The sequence below is a fragment of the Schistocerca serialis genome, chromosome 5 (genome assembly GCF_023864345.2).
Source record: "Schistocerca serialis cubense isolate TAMUIC-IGC-003099 chromosome 5, iqSchSeri2.2, whole genome shotgun sequence".
NCBI classification, from domain to species: Eukaryota; Metazoa; Arthropoda; class Insecta; order Orthoptera; family Acrididae; genus Schistocerca; species Schistocerca serialis.
In genome coordinates, this window is record NC_064642.1 from 395,542,807 (window position 1) to 395,565,319 (window position 22,513).

The window sequence follows — 22,513 nt, forward strand, 5'->3', positions numbered from 1 at the left end:
TTTGAAACTCGCGGAGGACAGAATCTGCAGTTCCTGCTATAGAACCTGGAGGATGTTCCTTGTTCAACAAGAACTAGATTGGACTTACTACGCCACAGAGCCTGTGATGCTTCTCGTGACCAGTGCCACGGTGCTTCAGTGAAGCCTATCCTGGTGGCTCGATCGGCCGCGCTGTGGCGCTGCGCGGTTACCAAGGTCAGCCGTCCTTTCTAGGCATGATTATTGCATTGTGGTCGTGGGAAAACTAAAATCTTCCGGAGGAATGTGCAAACAAGGAAGCAAATGCTCGTTATCGAATTAAATCGTACAGATACGGTAAAGAAGGGTGTGGAAACAGCATCCATCAATAACACACCTCTCTGGACGTGATGCGAATTGCACCGAGGCAAAGAGCAGATCGGGAACAAACTGCTCGTGCGCGAGATGGATGTGGAAGACAGCTTCCATGAAAAACACATCTGTCTAGACGAAATGCGAATTGCACTAACGACTATGGCGGACTGTTGTTGAACTGCGAAGGAAAACTGGCTTCGAATCACATGAAGCAAAGAATTGACATCTGACAGCTACTTCCACCGTTCACAACCCTGACTGTTTTAAACAGCTGTATGTTCGCAAACATTGAGAATAGATGCCAAACTTCACGCGACGTTTCCCCTTCTGAGAGGCACTGTCCTTCTTAACATCGTTGGTTTGTTTTTAAATCAACTGTGTATGTTTAGCTCTACCTGTTGTGATGTCCCTTCCAGTAACGTTCAACTGTGGGGCAGTTGGTGTATTTACATTTGGAACTCGCAGAACACACACTGGACTAGTAGCAAATATCTTCTCTCCTATTACACCCGCAAATGATAAGCAAGAAAAACAGCCACGCTCTACAAAAACCCGAAACACCGTTGACCGTCATACGATGCAGGCTGCGTGTCGGAGGATGCAATAGGCTTCTTGATGGGTATTGAAACACAGTTATCGTAAGCCTCTTCGTGATGCAAAATGTTTTGTTTGCAGTCTCTCCAATCGCTGGAGGAGCGCCGATATGACGCTATCGCGCTTATTATACAAACCGGTAGGGAATCTGTCAGTTCTTCTCTTCCCATTTCCCAGGTAATCCAACTTTTAAACGATCTCAAGCTGATGAATAGTGCTCGAACATTAGTCGGATGTGAGTTTGGTAGGCCGGTTACCCGCGCCTGCGTTTGTAAATCTTGCTACGCATTTGATATATGTTAGCTAAGGTTGTGTACACTCTTAGCAGTTTGTCACAGCACTTGCACTCGAGACGTTTGGAGGAGGAAACAAATGGAGGGTCTTACCTGATTCCAGTAGTCCTCGAGAGAAGGTTGCGCCGAAAAGTATCCAGTGTCGTGGATATCCTGCAGTTCCCTGAAGATATTTCCGCACGGTAAGATATCCATCTTGGCCGCAGTATATGAGAACAAACTTGAAACTAACGAAGGGCCAACCAAAAAAACTAAAACAACAGTCGAGTTAAAAAACAATCACTGTGTGTGTCGTGGCTGAACACTGTGGCGATGGTCGGTCTTCGGAAGGCAACAACGACACGGCGGCGTGCGATGCTGGGGCCAGAGGGAGAGACAGATAAACAGGAAGCGTCGCGCCTCTGCGGCCGATGCCGGTGCACGCTGAGAGGAGAACAACAACAACAACAAGTGGAAGAAGAGCAGCGGCTGCAGCAGGAGGCGTGGGCGGGGAGGCCGACGGCACAGCACACGCACGGCTCGGCTTCACTCGCGACTCGGCAGCGGCGAGCACATGGCGCTCTCGGCACGGCTGCGTATCGGCGGTAGCGGCGGTCTCGCTCGTGTGGCGGGGCACGTCTACGCTGGCGGGCCGGCGAGCGGCGACTGTCCGCTTGGCAGCCGCGCCGCCAGCCGCCAGGCGGCAGCACTGCGTGCGCCACGCGCCGCCATGACACACGGCGGCCGGCAAGCGTCGCGCCGTCAGCTGACAGCCGCCGCAGCACGGCGTGCCCCACGACAACAGCCGCGTTCCTGGGGCCAACCGAAGCGCAAATCCGGCACACAGTGAGCACGCAGGTGATCACGAGCGTACGAATTCAGACACACAGCACACACATCTGAACCAGAAGCATTCACAACAAACGAGTCATATCCTGACGCCTATTAGTGGACATTAATATGGGGTGTGTCCACTATTCGCCTTTATGAATGTCTGAACTTTCCAGGGGACACTTCCAGTGATGTGTCTGAATGTTTGGGGAGGAATGGCAGTCCTTTCTTCCTCAATTCAACTAAGTACATAGGTGTTAAAATTACGAACAACTTCAGTTGGAAAGACCACCTAGATAATATTGTGGGGAAAGCGAGCCAAAGGTTGCGTTTCATTGGCAGAACACTTAGAAGATGCAACAAGTCCACTAAAGAGACACACTACACTCGTTCGTCCTCTGTTAGAATACTGCTGCGCCGTGTGGGATCCTTACCAGGTGGGATTGACGGAGGACACTGAAAGGGTGCAAAAAAGGGCAGCTCGTTTTGTATTATCATGTAATAGGAGAGAGAGTGTGGCAGATATGATAGGCGAGTGGGATGGAAGTCATTAAAGCAAAGACGTTTTTCGTCGCGGCGAGATCTATTTGCGAAATTTCAGTCACCAACTTTCTCTTCCGAATGCGAAAATATTTTGTTGAGCCCAACCTACATAGGTAGGAATGATCATCAAAATAAAATAAGAGGAATCAGAGCTCGAACAGAAAGGTTTAGGCGTTCGTTTTTTCCACGCGCTGTTCGGGAGTGGAATGGTAGAGAGATAGTGTGATTGTGGTTCGATGAACCCTCTCCCAAGCACTTAAATGTGAATTGCAGAGTAATCATGTAGATGTAGATGTAGATGTAGAAGTGCTAAACTGCAGAAGGAAATGATATTGGTGTTATGTACTACTTCACACGCAACGGTAAGGAGAGGTGGGCTACAGATGGTGCAGCAGCTGTCGTCGATGCTAAGCTAGACAGCAGCAGGTTTTTCCAAACGTCGCGAAGAAACTACAATAGAACAAACAGCAGTAAAGTCCCGCTATTGCAAGCTGAAGAGCGTCGTGCAGTGTGAGACTCCTGCTACTTACGCACTAGCGAACTATCAGAGGCTGACTGAGACTCTGACTGAGACTCTGCCGTGTAGCTGCCCCGACCGTCCTATAATCGCGGCGGCAGAGGGAGTTCGATAGTCGCAGCCGCCGAGGCGTGGGTCAGTGGGCACACAACAATGGATCCACTGGGTCCCCGTGCGACCCCTGTCGACGTTTGCCGGAAAAAGAGCGCTTCTGGTACCAACTGTGAGACGCCGGTGAGGGTGGTATTGATCTATGATGCCACAGTTGGACTTTGGGGTCGGGAGTGAAGTCGTTGTTCTAACTCATCCCAAAGGTGCTCCATTGCGTTCAGGTCAGGACTGGGCAGGCTAGTCAGCTTCTGGAGTGTTATTGTGCACAAGCTATTCCCTCACAGATGCTTCTTTATGACAGGGTGCACTGTCATACTGATACACCCGTCATCTCCAACGTATTCCTCTACCGTACGCAGTGCACCCCCATACCTTAACACCACATCCTCTGTACTTCACTATTGGTACTACACATAACGTTCACCAGACATTCGCCAAAACCAAACCCTTCAATCAGACTGCTACAGTGTAGGGCGTGATTCATCCCTCCAAAGCAGACGTTTTCAGTCACCCAGTATCCAGTGGTGTCGCTCTTTGCACCCACCTCAAACGACGCTTAACATTGACAACAGAAATATGTGGCTTATGACGAGTTGCTCCAACCTTGTACCCCATTATTTAGTAACTCCCTACGCATACACATTGTGTTACACAGACAGATGATAGCGCCTTGGAACTAATGAGTGATTTGTTCTGCTGGTTTCATGCGATTTTTTACAACCACAGTCCGCATTGCTCGACGATGCGTGACTGTCAGTAAGTGAGGTCTGAGCCGTCGTTGATACTTTTGTGTTAGCAGAAGAGACAACACCGTGTTACGAGCGGAGGCGGAAGTGCAGGCGTTTTAGCTAACGCAGGCTGGCGTGAGGAGGGAAAAACCATACTGACGTGAGGTCTGGAACATGACAAGGAATGAGAATTCAGAAAGCGGACGTAGTTTGATACTTAACTTTAATCCATTTATGATGAACGTCGCTCTTGACGGTACATGAGTCACAATATTATCTGTTCAGAAGACATAGTAACTGAATATGGCGCCTTGCTAGGTCGTAGCAAATGACGTAGCTGAAGGCTATGCTAAACTGTCGTCTCTGCGAATGAGAGTGTATGTAGACAGTGAACCATCGCTAGCAAAGTCGGCTGTACAACTGGGGCGAGTGCTACGGAGTCTCTCTAGACTAGACCTCCCGTGTGGAGGCGCTCGGTCTGCAATCACTGATAGTGGCGACACGCGGGTCCGACGTATACTAACGGACCGCGGAGGATTTAAAGGCTACCACCTAGCAAGTGTGATGTCTGGCGGTGACACCAGTTCCTTCGCGTCTTTACTTCCTAGTCTCATCAGCGACAGTCGATTTGGGCAGCTGTAGAACGCTTGATATCTAGCTATGGATTTGTTACTCAGGTGACATCCAATGAATAGCCCACTTAAATTGGAGCCATCACATGGAAATTGTTTTGGAGAAGGCGAACGAAAGATGTTCTTTTTTATTGGCCTAACAGCAGATGCAACATATCAATTAAAGAGCAGCCTACACTAGGCTTGTCCGCCCTCTGCTGCCTGGTATGGGATCCGTACCGGAGAACATTGACGGAGGAGATCGAGAAAGTTCAAAGAAGGGCGGCTCCTTTTGTATTATCATGAAATACGGGACAGAGTGCCACGGATATCAAAACAGAGGCTTTTTTTATGTAAATTAAAGATGGAAGAGGGAGAACGGAAAGGAAAGGGAAGAATTATTGATGTCAGCTGCATTGGGACATTATGCGGAATCAGAGGCGAGGAGCAAAAATGTGTGCCCGACCAGGAATCGAACCCGGGATCTCCTGTTTACTAGTCAGCTACGTTAACCACCGTGCCACCCGGACACAGTGTTTCTCGCAACTGCGCGGACTACCTCGGTACGCCCCCCGGCTGACCAAGATTTCCACCTAGCGCCACCTACACGTAGTCCCTGTCCGTGTTCCTCTATGCTCACTCCTTTAAGGTTCCCGCAAGAGGTCGAACGTAATTGTGTATCGGCATTGACGGTGGTGGGTTTGTTGCCCATCGGGGCCAGCCGTTTATATGAATGAGTGGTGTCTGTCCTTTCGGACGTGTCTGATAGAACGGGCACTCCCCAATTCTCCCAAAATGAGGAAATATTTTATTTATCCGCGTCTACATAGGGAGAAATGATCATCGTAATAAAATAAGAGAAATCAGAGCTCGCACAGAAATATTTAGGTCTTCGTTTTTCCCACGTGCTATTTGAAAATGGAACGGTGGAGAAATACACTGACGAGCCATAGGAACTGGTACATTGGCCTAGCATCGCGTAGGGTTCTCGCGAGCACGCAGAAGTGCCGCAACACGACGTGGCATGGACTCGCCTAATGTCTTAAGTAGTGCTGGAGGGAATTGATACCTTGAATCCTGCAGGGCTGTCCACAAATCCGTAAGAGCACGAGGGGGTGGAAATCTCTTCTGAACAGCACGTTGCAAGGCATCCCAGATATAGTCAATAATGTTCATGTCTGTCTGGGGAGTTTGGTGGTCAGCGGAAGTGTTTAGACCCAGAAGAGTGTTCCTGGTGCCACTCTGTAGCAATTCTGGACGTGTGGGATGCCGCATTGTTGTGCTGGAATTGTCCAAGTCCGTCGGAATGCACAATGGATATGAAGGGATGCAGGTGATCAGATAGGATTTTTACGAATGTTTCTCCTGTCTAGACGTATCAGGGATCCCATATCACTTCAACTGCACACGTCCCACACTATTACAAAGCCTCCACCGGCTTGAACAGTCCCCTACTGACTGACATGCAGAGTCCATGGATTCATGAGGTTGTCTCCATACCCGGACTCGACCATCCACTCGATACAATTTGAAACGAGACTCGTCCGACCAGGCAAGATATTTCCAGTCATCAACAGTCCAGTTTCGGTGTTGATGGGCTCAAAGCTTTGTGTCGTGCATTCGTCAAGGGTACAGAAGTGGGCCTTGGACTCCGAAAGTCATTGCACTGAAGGTCGCTCTGGATAGCCACTCCTTCATATTTTATGCTAGATGCTGTTTCCAGCAATTTGTCGTGACCAATGTAGTTGTACAGTAGTGGAATCCTTTTCCTGTGTATGCGCAGCTTGATGCATTTATTTACGTTCAGGGTCAACTGCCAGCGTCTGCTCCATTCAACAATCCTCTGTAGGTCTTCCTGCAAATAGATCCTGTCTTCTGGCATGCTACTTCCTGTAAGGAAAAAAAATAAAAAATTAAAAAAAAGATTCTAATGGCTCTAAGCACTGTGGGACTAAACATCTCAGGTCATCAGTCCCCTTGACTTAGAACTACTTAAATCTAACTAACCTAAGGACATCACACAAATCCATGCCCGAGGCATCATTAGAACCTGCAACCGTAGCAGCCGCGTGATTCCGGACTGAATCACCTAGAACCGCTCGGCCACAGCGGACGGGTGTTGCACACACTAGCATCATCTGTGTACAGTCTTAAAGAGTAAACAGTAAAGTACCTGTGAAACGTCCCCTTTGAACAATTTTACATGACTGTGCTTAACCTGACACACAATATTTTTAGCGCAACGCAATCTGACTTTCAAAACTCCCTACTAAAGAATGGCCCTGACAAACATTAAACTATACCTTTCACAAATCACTTACCTCACAAAAATCTTCGCTGCTCAAGCTACTGCAATACAGCGAGCGCCACTACTGCCAGCTAAATAAAAGATTCAAACTACTGAAGGCACTAACTACTGATAGGGGTAGTTAGCAAATGAAAGATATTAATAGAGAACAAACAATGTATTTACCTTGATATCATCATGTATAAATATACCAGTTCATGACAAATTTCAAAACTCCGCCATCTCTCTCCCCACATCCACCACTGCTGGCGGCTCACCTCCAACTGCGCAACGCTACGCGCTGTTCACAGCCAGCTGCCTAACACTACAATGGCGAGTATTACAACAATGCAAAGCAGACACAGACTGCCCACAGCACAGCCAGTGATTGTCATACAGAGGTGGCGTTACCAATAAAAAACCTAAACAGCCTACTTACATAGAGAAAACATAAACAGCCTACTTACATAGAGAAAACATAAACAGCCTACTTACATAGCCCCCATGGTCCCCACAAAAATTTTTACAAATGGTGTTGGGCACTGGCCAATACAGATTTGACAAAAATTTTTCACAATTACAGTAACAAAGATATAAAATGCACACACTTATTAATATTATGTTGGTCAAAAGATCAAAATTTCTCACAGTCCATAAAGACAGTCCACATTGTTCATCACAGTAAAAATGCAGAGTTTTTCTCAAAGTCCAAGCAGTAAAAGAAAATGCACATAGAAGTAGTGGATTTCCATGCAGTCTTGAAGAAGTAGTGTTGACCTTCCAACGGAAAGACAGTGCTGACTCTCGACATGCAGACAGGTAATGGGCCACAACAGAGCAAACCCACAGCAGAGTCATTCGAAGTTTGGAAGAATATTGGTAGGTAGGTCATCACAGAGCAGACCCACTGGAGTCCTGGTAGAGATTGTGGTATTGGTGGGCCACCAGAGGTGCAGACCCACTGCAGTCCTTGTAGAAATAATGGCGTTGGTAGGTCATCATAGATGCAGACCCACTGTAGTCCTTGTAGAGATAATGGTATTGGTGGGCCACCAGAGGTGCAGACCCACTGTAGTCCTGGTAGAGACGGCCAGCAGCCATCCGTTGCGACTGTGCAGGTGCACAATCACCATCGAAGATTCTTGCAGAGAATATAGCAAGTCCATAAACCACCACTTGTGCACTCAGAAAGTTTTTCTTTTAATTGTCCTTAGAACCAGCAATGCTGTTATCCAGTCCCTTGCTGAATTACTAACACACGTGCAAACACTATCAGTCCCTACTTCTCACATATTGTCCATATACTATGACCAACAGAAACGTGTGCAGTGAAATGGAACTTACAAGTTAATAATATCATGAACTGGTGACAATTACAATTTTATAACAGAAGAATACAATAACAAAGGTACAAAATACATCATTAAAGAACATAACAATACAGATAACATTTGTAGTAAAACAGGCGTTACAAAAGAATAGAAATAGACAGATACGTCAGTGTTACAGGAATTATGACATGAGTACATACATAAAAGATCCCAATAACTTTTGAAACATCAACTTCACACATTAGCATTAACACAAAACAGAGTAAATAATGTCTAAACATCTTTACAAAGTAAATAACATATTATTAATGCCAATTATATTCGAGGATAACAGTATTCCTCATCATAGTGAATGTAGCTTAATATTAAAAGAAGAAAAAATTCTATGAAACTACACAGAGACAGGAAGAAAACAAATACTCAAGGGTACACAAACACATAGTGGGATAACACAAAAGGAAAGGACAGGGTTCGTTTTCAGTGTAACATTTGGTACTGCAGTCCAACCCAAAACTTCATATATCTTTCCTCTTATTTCATCCTTTGTTTCCACCAAAAAAATCCTATCCAAGCATGCTTTCTGTATTCTGTTCATATTTCTTTCAAAATAATTATTTCTGATTGTACAATACTCATTTGGGCCCAAATCCTTTTTATATAACTTCGCAATGCATTCTTTACCTATTCTCCATAGTCAGTTTCTCATATAGTCTACCCCCTCTTAAGCTAACTTAAATCTACTGAGCTAAGATGCTAAACTAAGGGACGAGGCAATGCAGCAGCACGTAAAACAATTATTATAAACAGCAATGCAAAAAATGCAAATTGGCAAAGCTAGCAGCATAAATGAGCAAAAGTCAAATTCAATAACACTATGCCTGGCAAACAGCAGCAACTTATACCTAAACATGACATAGCGCAAGCAGAAAAAATATTACACTAAAATGGCCATGTCTAATACCTATGTCACATCTTAACATTAGAGTGATGCATCACAATTTATTCTACAAAAGAAATTACCAAGTACTTGAAAAGAAAATTATGTGTTACTGTTATTAGTTCCTTCTTATTGTTCTTTCCTTTCCAAGTGCTCCTTTTTTTTAAAGAATGTGGATCATAAAATAATTATTTAATAGATCTGTTGACAGAAAGTGTTCACATTAGCAAATGCATTTCATTTTATAAAAGCAATCCTGCAACACAGCTGAAAAACAGGTATCAAATGAAATAAGCAGTTACGCAAACCAAAGCATAAAAATATCATTCAATAGTCATGTGACATTTCATAAGTTAGTAGAAATTCTCTCAACTCTCGTAGAAAGACGCTTGTCGTAATCAGGTGTGCAGATGTACGAATATTTCCCATCAATTCATAAGCATTTCAGTAATTAGCACAAAGTGCGAGTAATCATATGTTTTCAAGTAACGAGGGTGTCGCATTAGCGATGAAAGGCACACCCTAATGGCTTGTTCTCCAGGTGTTTCACACGTCCCACGTCCCCTTTTTTTTCTACCTGTGCCGCTGAAAAGGGCTCGCAATAATGGCTTTTTCTCCAGGTGTCTGACACAGCTGGGTGCCCGCGACGCATTACGTGCAGGTGGTCACTTAACTTTCTTACGGAAATATTTACCGCTACAGTGACAGCCTCACATAAAAATATTTCACAGGTCAAGAATTAGCGTTGCAAATCTGTAGAAACAAAATCCTATGAATATAACAGTGTCCAAAAAATTTTCGTCTGCATTGTAATACATTCATGCATATACACACACATTTCATAACTCTTAAAGTACGATTCTTGGTTTCCAACAACCTTTTCATAAATCAGAGTCCCTAACCCCTACTCCTTATTCCTTACCTTATTACACATATACATATTCATATTCATCAACACGTCTTCAATATTTCATCATAATAGCTACATAGCATAATCAGATTCCTCATATAGCATCAGCTTATTAATCATAAACATACCTCAGCAGCATAATACACATCGTCGTCGTAAAAATAACATCATAACACCTCGGTCAAATCTCAAAATCATCGTAGCTTCCTCCAATAATTAAAAAAATTCTCTGCTCATGTCAAAAGTGTCATCTGCCTCAAACGTACTTTAAAAGTCATAATCCCTTTACCAAATACATCATTCAAAGCTCTCATAGTATCACAATGGTTCCAAAAAAATATGAAGAGTTCACACAGTACAGACAAAATACAATTTCGTAAGTGTGAAGTTATCCAACGGTGTAATTACGTAAACATGTGTCACTGATGCAGTAAAAATAAATGTTTGTCTCTCTCAGTTAAATGATCAGATAGCTGTGTAAATTGTGTGTTAGAGAAATATGGTACCGATGTGTAAAGTTGTATAAGCAAATACCATATTAGCTAGGGTTCCTTGTGGTTGCCACACACATGGTACACAAAGTAAGCGTGTACCCACCTGAGGATTAATGTAATTATACCCTCAGGTGTTACAGATTACAGCAATGGAATGAAATGTATCACGGAAAACTTTCTTTGTAATTCAAAAATCTTTAAAAATAAATGTTTTAAGTACAAAATTAATCACTCAAATACGTGTACTGTAGCGCTAAATGTGCGTCTTGTTGCAACATAATCTGTGTGGAAGTGTCGTAGTTATCGTCCTCCGAAAGCTAAGTTCTGCAGAAGTCAATGTACTTACCTCATGATAAACAAAAGTAAAATGCTTTGTGTATAGATATCGTAGTTATTACGCTTATTGCCATGATGAAGAAAGTACTGTGCTGTAACGTATTGTTGTGCTACGGAAAAGGCAATCTCATTGTAGCTATACCACAAAAGTTACTACTAAAACATGTTTTACTTTGCAGAATAAAACAGAAAAACTGTGCAGAAATAAAACAGAAACACTACAAAAGCAACATTGTAAATTGTCACTCATTAGTAGCGTCGTGATAAAATCGTGTAGCTGTCACATAAACTAACCACTGTGTCATCTGGTATCTCACAGAAAGTACTTTAAACCCAGAATGTCTTTTCAAGTAAACCAAAATGTTGCATTAAAATCTCATTAGCAGTACTGGTAAATGTTCTAAGTATGTACGCTTTATAGTTGTTACGTAATCGTGCAACTAACAAGCATGAATGCACACACACAATAACACTGTGACGTCTGTTCACTATAACAATGCATTCGTCATTTCTGTTTAAATAAGTTCTCTTGATTCTTTATTGGATATTTAACTTCAAACATTGTTGTATGTTAATAGATTCTAAGTCTGACAAAGCATATTAGTAATGTGAAGCGAAAAATTTTATGACAAAGACTACGTTAAAAAGCAGATTATCTTTCAATAAACGGTTTTACATGTGAAATGTGGTGTAAACCTTTACTCTTCCTAGTACGCAGAGTTTCAACTTCAACGCAATTATCATGTGGTATACGTCGGATTCTGTAAGGTCCATTGTAAACTAGAAAGAATTTGTGACTCAAGTGTTTCTTCTTATGTGACAATGAATGAGCTTTAATGAGAACTTTCTGACCAATATACAACTTCTTTGCATTTGCTTTACCGTGTAGTTTTCTCCTTTTGTCTGCTGCAGATTTTATATTTTTAAGAGCCAAATCAATTATGTCTTTGTGTCGAAGTTTACGTGTATTCGGGAAAGGTACAAGCTCTCTGATTCTGTTCGATGGTTCTTCATTCTTCAGCACAAGAGTAGGTGGTAAAGCAGTGGAGTCGTGAGGCATTTCATTCAGCACGTTTTGAAATAAGTGTAAATATCTGTCCCAATGCTGATGCTTTCTGTGACAATAAAGTCTGCAAAGCTTATTGATTTCTTTCATAATCCGTTCAGACGGGTTGCAATGTGGTGAGTACAATGAAATAAAAACAGGTTTGATTTTATGGTTGCGAAGCATGCGTGACCAAACAGCAGATCTGAATTGCGGTCCGTTATCTGAAATGACTTTACTAACGTGTCCAACTTCACGTAAGAAATTTTTAACAAAGGCGTTGGATACAGACCGTCCAGTGGCTTTACGTAACGGTGTGAAAGAAACAAATTTTGAAGTAAGTTCAACAGCGACTAGAACGTACGAAAATCCATTAGATGTTCTGACAAGCGGTCCCAAGAGATCAACGGCAGCAAATTCTTTTAATTTAGAAGGAATGATAGGAAACAACGGAGCACGATGTGAGACAGTGGATGGTTTCGCCTTTTGACAAAGTTTACAAATAGACAAGACTCTTCGAATTCGCTTTTCCATATTGTTAAAATAACAAGTCGTTCGAAGAATATGATAACATTTTCGTGGGCCAAAATGTGCGTAGCTGAAATGAATGTACCAAATGAGCTTATTAACAAAATCGTCAGGAATGCAAAGTACCCATAGCTTGTCATCAACAGTGCAGCGTTTGAACAGTATGTTGTTTCTAACCAGATAATAATGCCGAATCTGTGTGTGTGTCTTTACATGCCATTTGCTCTTGATGTCTTTCCAAATCGGATCTTTATCTTGTTCATGAGCAATGTCCTTTAAAGATGTGGTGATGAAGTTTTCAAAGGCGACTTTCTGAATGTAAAGAATACTGAAATTTTTCTCGAGGTTGCCTTCTGTGGTACTTTTCTCGAGCCCAGCCGGTGCGCGTGACAGTGCGTCCGCAACAATGTTCTCCTTGCCGGGAATGTAGACTATTGTGAAGCGGAATTCTTGCAGGAACAATGCCCAACGTTTTAACCTGTCATGATTTAATTTTGAAGACATAAGAAATTGTAATGCACGATGATCACTGTATACTTTTACGTGCTTACCAGAAAGAAAGAAACGGAATTTGTTAAATGCCCAAACGATAGCTAAAGCTTCTAATTCAGTAACGGAATAATTTTTTTCAGATTTTGTTAGCACTCGGCTAGCAAAAGCAATGGTTTTCTGAATGGTAGTGTCATTTTCTATGGCTTCTTGAAATAAATGGGCACCAAGACCGACTTTAGAAGAATCCGTGCTAAGGCAGAAATCTTGTGACAGATCTGGATGAGCTAAGATTGGCGCGTGAAGTAACGCTTCTTTCAAAGAATTGAATTCCAATTGTGCTTGCTCGTTCCAGTTCCAAATAGTATTTTTTCCAGTGAGAGAACAAAGTTTTGGTGTAACAAGAATTTGCATATTCAGAAAACGACGGTAAAAATTTACGAGACCTAGAAAACTGCGGACTTGTGTTTTTGTGGATGGAACTGGAATGGCTCTGATTGCTTCTACCTTTTCAGGATCCGGCTGAATGCCTTCAGAAGAAATAATATGTCCCAAAAACCTCACCTTTGACCTACCGAATTCAGACTTTTCCAAGTTAACTGTAATTCCAGATTCTGCAAAAATACGTAACAAACTGTTGAGGATGCGATTATGTAGTTCCCATGAAGCTTCTGCTATTAGAATATCGTCCACATATAAGGTGATGTGACGTTTTAAGAACTCAGGTAATATGGAATTTAGCCCGCGAATGAATGCTGCTGAAGAAATGTTCAAACCAAAGGGAAGTTTCCGAAACTGATAACAAACGCCGAAACAAAGGAAAGCTGTGTATTTTCTACATTCTGGATGAAGTTCGATCTGATAAAAGCTGGATCTGAGATCAATGGAAGACAACACTTTTACACCATTAAAATTTTGAAGAAGTTCTTCCAACGTTTGCGGCCTGTCTGTTTCAGGAATAATGATCGTATTGATTTGTCTCGAATCTAAGACAAGTCTGATCGATCCATTTTTCTTTTCAACAACATGTAATGGATTGTTGTATGAGCTTACTGCAGGCTCAATAATGCCCTCGTCAAGCATAGATTGTATTTCTGTTCTAACACGGTCCCTATAATGTGCTGGAATTACATATGGTCTAACACAAAATTTAGTATGCTCACGAACACGAAATTGGTATTGAAATCCCTTGATTGTTCCTGTTTTATGAGTAAAAACTGTGGAATGTGCTTGTAAAATCTCAAAAAGGTCCTGCCTATCAGTGTCATTACAATTCTCAATTGTTTGAATTTTATTCTGAATTAACTTATTAATGTCAAATGCGCCGTCGATATCATCCCTGTCAGTACTTGCAGAGTGATAATTAGTGTCTAGTTCCGTAGAAAAGTCCGAACTGTTGTCTAACAGAAGGTAAAGCCGATTAATTTCCTCGTCATGGTTTGAGAGCCAGTCTTCAAATTTCAAAGCTATTGACTTACCTTCTTTCTCTAAACTTATTTCAGCATCGTGAAAGCTTAAGATTGCTTTGTATTCATTCAAAAAGTCTACTCCCAATATAATTTCCGTCGACAATAATGGAACAATAAGAAAGTTTATGGAGAAGCTGTGGCTTTGACAAAAGAATTCTAAATTGGTTTGCTGGCGTACATCTACACTTTTTCCAAAGATTGCACCTTGTAATTTAATCTTACGTAACGGAAGTGTGGGGCAATCGTTCGATTTGTTGCATTTGCTAAAGGCTGTTTCACTAATTACTGAAATGGGACTGCCAGAGTCAAGTACTGCCGTAAATTTTACATCATTTACTGTAATGTGAATCACAGGATATGCAATATTGTTATGTTTTATGTCGTGTTCCTGGAGTAAGATGTCCCTAATGTCTTCCATTTTTACGTAATTACTGACTACGGCAGCTGCGTCATCAGTTTCATAAGTACGTTTTGTTGCTGCCAGCGGTGTGAGTCATTGCCTATTGTCTCTTTGTTGGCGCGCGTCGTTATTGGGATTTGGAGACCTAACTTCCACAAATTCACCGTGACGAGAGGGCCCTGCTCTGTTTGAATCCCGCCAGTTCTGATGCAATTCAGGTCTGTCGTTACGATCATATCGTCTGTCGTCATGTCGGTAGATTCCATAGTTTCTTTCTTGTCGGTCACATGGTGGAGAATTTCTCCCTGAATCGTAACTGCGCGCTGGTCCGTTGCGTCTAAAGTTATTCTGTCTCCCTTGATAGTATTTATTTTGATTCCCATATTGTCTGTTTCTCTTATTGTCTCTGTGATAGTCATTACCACGGAGAGGTGATCTTTCCCTGTAGTTATTACTACTCTGCCAACGGTTGTCATACAGGTGGTGTCTGTTTTGGTCACGATTTGTGTTGTGAGAATAGCCTTGTCGTGTCAAGTTATTACTTCTTTCATCGCGGAATTGCGACGGATGTGACCTGTAATTGTTGTGTTCCTGGTTTCGCGTTCCGTGATTGTCAGTGTCAATTTCTAATTTATGTAAGAGTCCCTGAAATGCTTCAATGTCGTCTTTGCAACGTCCTGCCAAAATAATATGTCGTAAATGTTCAGGCAGTTTGATTAAGCAAATGCGGATGAGTTCTGAGGGGCTGTATGGGTTTGAAAGATACTGATTCTTATGCAACATGTCTTCAAAATATTTCATAAGACTGGAAAATTCAGATTGTTCGAAACGTTTCATCATTATGATGCTATGTTTTACTCGGTCTTGTGTGGCTTGAGACCAATATGCTGAGAGGAAGGCATGGTAAAATTCTCCTTCACTGTGGCAATCGTGAATGACCGATCGCATTCTTACAGCTGGTTCATTCTCTAAGTAGCCACACATAAATTCTAATCTGTGTTCCAACGACCAGTTGGGAGAAAAACAATGAGAGAATTGATGGAGCCATGCTTGTGGATGAATGTCGTTGCCAGAATTCTTAAATGTTTTGAATTTACGTGTAGTAATGAACAGCTTATAGTCAAAATCATCATGTCGGCGAGTCGCATATCGGTCATTGTTAGGTCATGTCGGCCGTTCCATCTCAAAATTCGGTGCACATTGCCAATTTCTTTCATAACTTCCGAAATGCCCTGTGTTATTATTTTGCGGCTTTTCCGTGTTTCTAAGTCCCTCTTCCCGTGTTGGAGCGCGAGTGTCCTCTGAAATACGTAATTCTTGTATTACCTGTGTCAGCTGATCTTGTACTTCCCGGATTTCTCTTTGGTGTTGTGTATTAATTTGATTCTGATTTTGTTTGAATTTTCTTATTTGTTCATACTCTTCTGTGTCAGTGAAGGCTACGGGTCTTGTGTCATTCAGATCATCATCTACCTTTGTAGATAAGTTAGTGACCTGATCCGAAAGTTCGGCTACTTTCTCCGATAGTGTACTTATTTCTTCAGTGTGTTTTTCTGAACCAAGTTTCAGAGTATCTACTGTGTCCTTAAAGTTTTCCTGAGTTTTTGCAAGTTGCGTAACCAAATCGGTAGATGCAACTGAGTCAAATTTAGCTTGCAAGGTCTCATGATTTTCATGAACAATAATTTGCAGTCCTTTTATGGCTGCTTCGTGATTCTGTAATGCATTTTCATGCCGCGAAAAAATAGGTTGAAAATGCTCACAAATTTGAGTTTTTACGTCATTACAGACTTTTTGACATTTCGATTCAATGTTATGTAACTCAGTAGTTAAATCTTCACGCGTTTGTTCGAGAGTTTGTTCCAATGAGTCTAACGTTTGAAGCTGATGCTGTGTTTGTCTCTGATTTTGTTCCAGTGTGTCTAACAGTTGCTGTGTTTGTCTCTGATTTTGTTCCATTGTGTCTAACTTTTTAAGATTTTGTCCCATTTGTCTCTGATTTTGTTCCATTTGTTCCATTAATTGCAATAATAGTGTATTAGTGTCTGGAATCTGTTTCTGTACGCTTTTCGGCAGTGCATTTTCACCGGCAACATTCACATTTTGACAAGCAGAAAATGTGTCTTGACTTATTTGAGAAAACGGTGAAGACCCAAAACCTGAATCTACAGTATTTGCGAAATTGTGTCCTGTCATTTCGGATTCCTGAGGCGAGCTGTTGCCGACCGATCGATCGATAATGCTTCCCTGTTCACTACCTGTTTCACTGTCTACACCATTGTTTGCAGCCCGCTCCATTTCCCTATTCACAATTACCAAATTACTACTTTGAACATCAGTTAATTCATTACTCTGCGGCGCTAACACACTGCCTTCGTCTTCACTGTCATTTCTCAGTTTACTTTGGAGCCTAGTATTACGTTTTTCACACGCCATTATTGTCACAGTATTTCACACGACAACACAGAAAAACACAATTTGAAGATCAAAAATAAGAGAACACATTAACATAGCACTGAAAATAATATCTAGTTAATTGCAAGCGCAGCTGCGAAATACTTGCTGCAAATCTACATGCATGCCACAACTGTTTTACTATACAACAATGAAAGACTGCAACTACAAAGGAAATTCTCTCTACAATTACGCGCTAGCAATAAACAAAATCTACACTAATTACACAAACTACAAAAAAAAAAAAAAAAATCAGAAGATTCCAGTGAGGCATCCTCGGCTAAGGGTCGACATATGAAACGTCCCCTTTGAACAATTTATACATGACTGTGCTTAACCTGACACACAATATTTTTAGCGCAACGCAATCTGACTTTCAAAACTCCCTACTAATGAATGGCCCTGACAAACATTAAACTATACCTTTCACAAATCACTTACCTCACAAAAATCTTCGCTGCTCAAGCTACTGCAATACAGCGAGCGCCACTACTGCCAGCTAAATAAAAGATTCAAACTACTGAAGGCACTAACTACTGATAGGGGTAGTTAGCAAATGAAAGATATTAATAGAGAACAAACAATGTATTTACCTTGATATCATCATGTATAAATATACCAGTTCATGACAAATTTCAAAACTCCGCCATCTCTCTCCCCACATCCACCACTGCTGGCGGCTCACCTCCAACTGCGCAACGCTACGCGCTGTTCACAGCCAGCTGCCTAACACTACAATGGCGAGTATTACAACAATGCAAAGCAGACACAGACTGCCCACAGCACAGCCAGTGATTGTCATACAGAGGTGGCGTTACCAATAAAAAACCTAAACAGCCTACTTACATAGAGAAAACATAAACAGCCTACTTACATAGAGAAAACATAAACAGCCTACTTACACCTGTTACTATTCACTTGGTTACTCTTGAAATTACTTTTACATTATCGATTTTGTTCCGTTTGGAGCGATGTCTTGAGTTCCATTTGAATAGAGGTTCTAAATCGAGTCATAAATCTGATCCGATACTCGGTAACCTCGCATTTTATTCACTAAACGACAGTGCGGAACTGTATGACATGCCTTTCTCGAGTCAACCAACTCGGCATCAGACCTGTGCACCATCGTCTACTGCACTCTGGATCTCATATACAAACAAAGCGAGCTGATTTTCGAAAAATCTCTGTTTGCGGAATCAGTATTGTTGTTTATGGAGAAGATTTTAGTTTCCAGAAACTTCATAATGCTTGAGCACAAAATAAGGCATAAAGTCTGTGTAGTAGGTAGCGATAATTTTGGCATTTTTTCCTTATTGTTTGAATCTACATCACAATCCTTTAAAAATTTTTATATAAGAAGTAACTGCAATATAGACTGAACTTATTAGTAAAACTAGTACCTCTTCATTTACAACAATAAGTCCGTTCATAGGGTTGCCAACAGTCTTTGAAAACAAGCACTGAAAGTAGCCAACAGAAACGATAACTTCACTCGAAGTAAATTGGAACAAAAAATGCTAACCCAGACAGATATAACAACCAGATCCGCCATTAATCAGATCAACTGTTAAAATTGATAAATATATCTAGCAAGGCTTCACCTTGCACTCGATTATACCAAGACGGTGAAAAGTTTCGAAATGAGAAGGGAGCTAGGAAAGTTGATTCCAGATCAATATATTTGTTTTATACAGTCTTGGCACTCACTTTGCTATCAGACCCAAAGGACCCAATGACGCAGACCGACGGCCATGTCATCCTCCGCCAATCGCGTCATTTAGATGTGCACGGATCCGGTACTAATCGCGTTCCAGTCCTTTTCCAACGAGGAAAAATCATTGGCAGCGCTGGGAATTAAATCTGCGGCTTCTACATGACAGTCGAACATGCCGACTGCTAAGCTACGGAGGCGAATCCAGTCTTGGGAGAGGCCTTCATTATCATTAAACGGGGTTATAGGAAGAATACCTGTAAATGAATCTTATTCGAACTACCTTCGGTTTGTAGATGACATTGTTTTATCTGCGTCGTATCCAGAACAGCTTCAACGAAGGATGGTTGACACTAACAGAGTAAGACCTGGAAATTAATTTCAGCAAGCGAAAAATAATGCAAATCGCTATGCTAACAGGAGAACAGAAAACATTAATGCCGAAGTAAAAACAGCTGACGAGTTGGGACACCTGAAAACAAAAAAGTGGATGGACGCTTAAAGAAATAAACGGGAGGGTGAAACTAGCTCGGAGTTAATTTTGAAACTGATTGTTGTATTCAAAACTAAATTCTCAGTCTACATTCAACGAAAAATCTGTAACCATAACATCCTCTCACTATTAATTTATGGAAATGAAGCATAGACATTAAATGCCCACACTGTTCGAAATGCGTGGGTTACCTAAAGACCAATGTAAGGGTGCATCTTGGCCGTAACAAGAAGGGGTGAAGACAAACAAATAGAAAAGAGCTTGAGGCCATGATAGTGACTATTGTGAAACTGAAATGAGGATTGGTTCAAATGGCTCCGAGACCTAGGGGACTTAACGTCTGAGGTCATCAGTCCCCTAGAACTTAGAACTACTTAAACCTAACTAACCTAAGGAGGCAGGATTCGAACCTGTGACCGTAGCGGTCGCGCGGTTCCAGACTGAAGCGCCTAGAACCGCTCGGGCACTCCGCCCGGCGCAATGAGGATTGTCCGGGCATAAAACGAAGTGATATCATGACAGATACGTTGAGGCGACACCATGTTGGATCCCTTGTGGCAAGCAAGAATCTGTAGTACCACTTGCTGGAAGCCGGCCGGGTTGGCCGAGCGGTTCTAGGCGCTCCAGTCCGGAACCGCGCGACTGCTACGATCGCAGGTTCGAATCCTGCCTTGGGCATGGATGTGTGTGATGTCCTTAAGTTAGTTAGGTTTAAGTAGTTCTATGTTCTAGGGGACTGATGACCTCAGACGTTAAGTCCCGTAGTGCTCGGAGCCATTTTTGAACTTACTGGAATATTAACTGAATACAGAAAAAAAACAAGCGGGACAGACTGGGATGCGAAAAGTTGAAGATTGTATTGTTTGGAGAAACCTCGAAGAGGCTCACATTGAGCACTGGGTCATACATGGCTCGTGCTGATGCTGATTATGACGATGATGTTGAAAATGCAACGTGATATAATAGTACACCAACGAGCCAAAACATTGTGATCATCTGCTTAACAGTTTGTTGATACACTTTTGGAACCCAAGACAGAAGCAATTCTGCATGGAACGGATTCGACAGGTCGTTGCTAGGTTTCAGGATATATGTAACACCAGAAATATTCCCACAGGTCGCGCTATTCCCGTAAATTACGAGTCGGCGATTTGTGCGCGTGGAGCTCGCGTCCGATAGCGTCCTATAAGTGCTCCCATCTGATTCGAATCTGATGGTCAAGAATTCAACGTGAGCTCATTATCATGCTCCTCAAACCACTGTAGCTTGATCTTGGTCTTGTGACACGGAGAACTATCCTGCTAAAAGACGTCATCACCGTCGGGGAAGACATCAGACTTGAGGTCTGCAGTAATGTCTCAGGTAGTCCACAGGTGTCACGGAGCCTTGAATTTCTACTACAGGTCTAATGGAAGCCCTTGGTGAATGTCGCCATCACCGACCTGCATCTGTGGCGCAACGCAGTGCTTCTTGCGAACAGCAGTTCGCCTGTACGACGGCCTATCCAAATATGACCATCGACATGGTGTAACAAGAACGTGATTCGCTCGACCAGATGACACGTTTCCATTGATCCATGGTCCACTGTCGATATTCCTATGTCCACTGCAATTGCAACCCACCATATCGATGGGTTATCACGGGGGCAGGGCACATAGGGGCTGCCTATTGCGGAACCTCAGAATTGTACTATGTTGTCACATCTGCCACGGATCGCCGTTTATCCTGCTTTTGAAGAGCGAGAAATCATCCGCACTGCACGTTCTGCGATGAGGTGTTGTTTCACCCTCATTCGGTCACTTCCTACAGATGTCTCGATAATACCACACAAACAGCTAACCAGCTTAGCCGTTTCCAAGATGTTCGTGCCCAGCGGCTGAGTCAACAACCTGTCCTTTGTCAGATTCGCTGATGTCACCACATGTCTCCATTTGCGGCCCGTGATTCCCCATTCGTCTCTTCTTCGCTTCTGTACTTTCCTTAGCGCGTCACATGTCCGTAACGCCGCCAGACGGCATTCAAACTCGCGGCTGGCTTTGGTTCAAATGGTTCAAATGGCTCTGAGCACTATCAGTCCTCTAGAACTTAGAACTACGTAAACCTAACTAACCTAAGGACATCACACACATCCATGCCCGAGGGAGGATTCGAACCTGCGACCGTAGCGGTCACGCGGTTCCAGACTGAAGCGCCTAGAACCGCTTGGCCACACCGGCTGGCGGTTGGCTTTGGTCACACTGTTTTTGCTCTCGGCGTATGCTGGGCAGGTACGCTGGATATTCGATACCAGGTAGACAATGCCCCAAAGGACATAAAATAATAGATGTCATGCCTGGAAGGCAGTGGATTATTATTCGGGGGATCAGCGGTTCAGTTCGCCGTCTGGTCATCCAGATGTATAAGGAGCGATCAAAAAGTTTCCGATCGAAGGCTGTGCAGTCCAGAATAGCCGTGAGCATTGAGGAAATCACACTGAAAGTATCTAACCAAAATTGTTTCCTTTTATTCTGTGAAAGTAACAGTGATAAGATTGTTCTAAATTAAATATTCAGCAAACCTGCATCTGACTGCGCCTGTGAACTTGTTTCTTGCACTCCTCCATTTTGCCAGAAATGCAACATGTATTTGACTCAGCAATCAAGTTTAAGAGATTAATGCCGTTTGTGCAATGGCATTAAGATGGTACTGGAAAATTAACTTTTGGCCCTGATGTTTACTTGGTTCTTTCATTGGTGGGTAACTTTAGTTTACTACTCATTTTCATATTCAATACAAGCAAAGCATGTGGATTATGATTCAGGCTGTTAGATTTAAACACAGTGTTGATCTCAATACATATATTGTTAAAATTTTAAGTCATACACAAAACCTACTATTTCAAACATTTTAGTAGCACGAATCACTCTTACAACAAATTTTACAAAACGCTTACTGCGTCAAACCTTGGACATACAGATCCTAACTCTGAACATTATCTAACAAAAACCAATTTGAAATGATTATGTATCTTCTCTCATTTACGTGCTTAAGTTTGGACAGGGGCAGCGACCTACCATAACGCTGTCACCACACGTCTGCTTCCTCCGGGC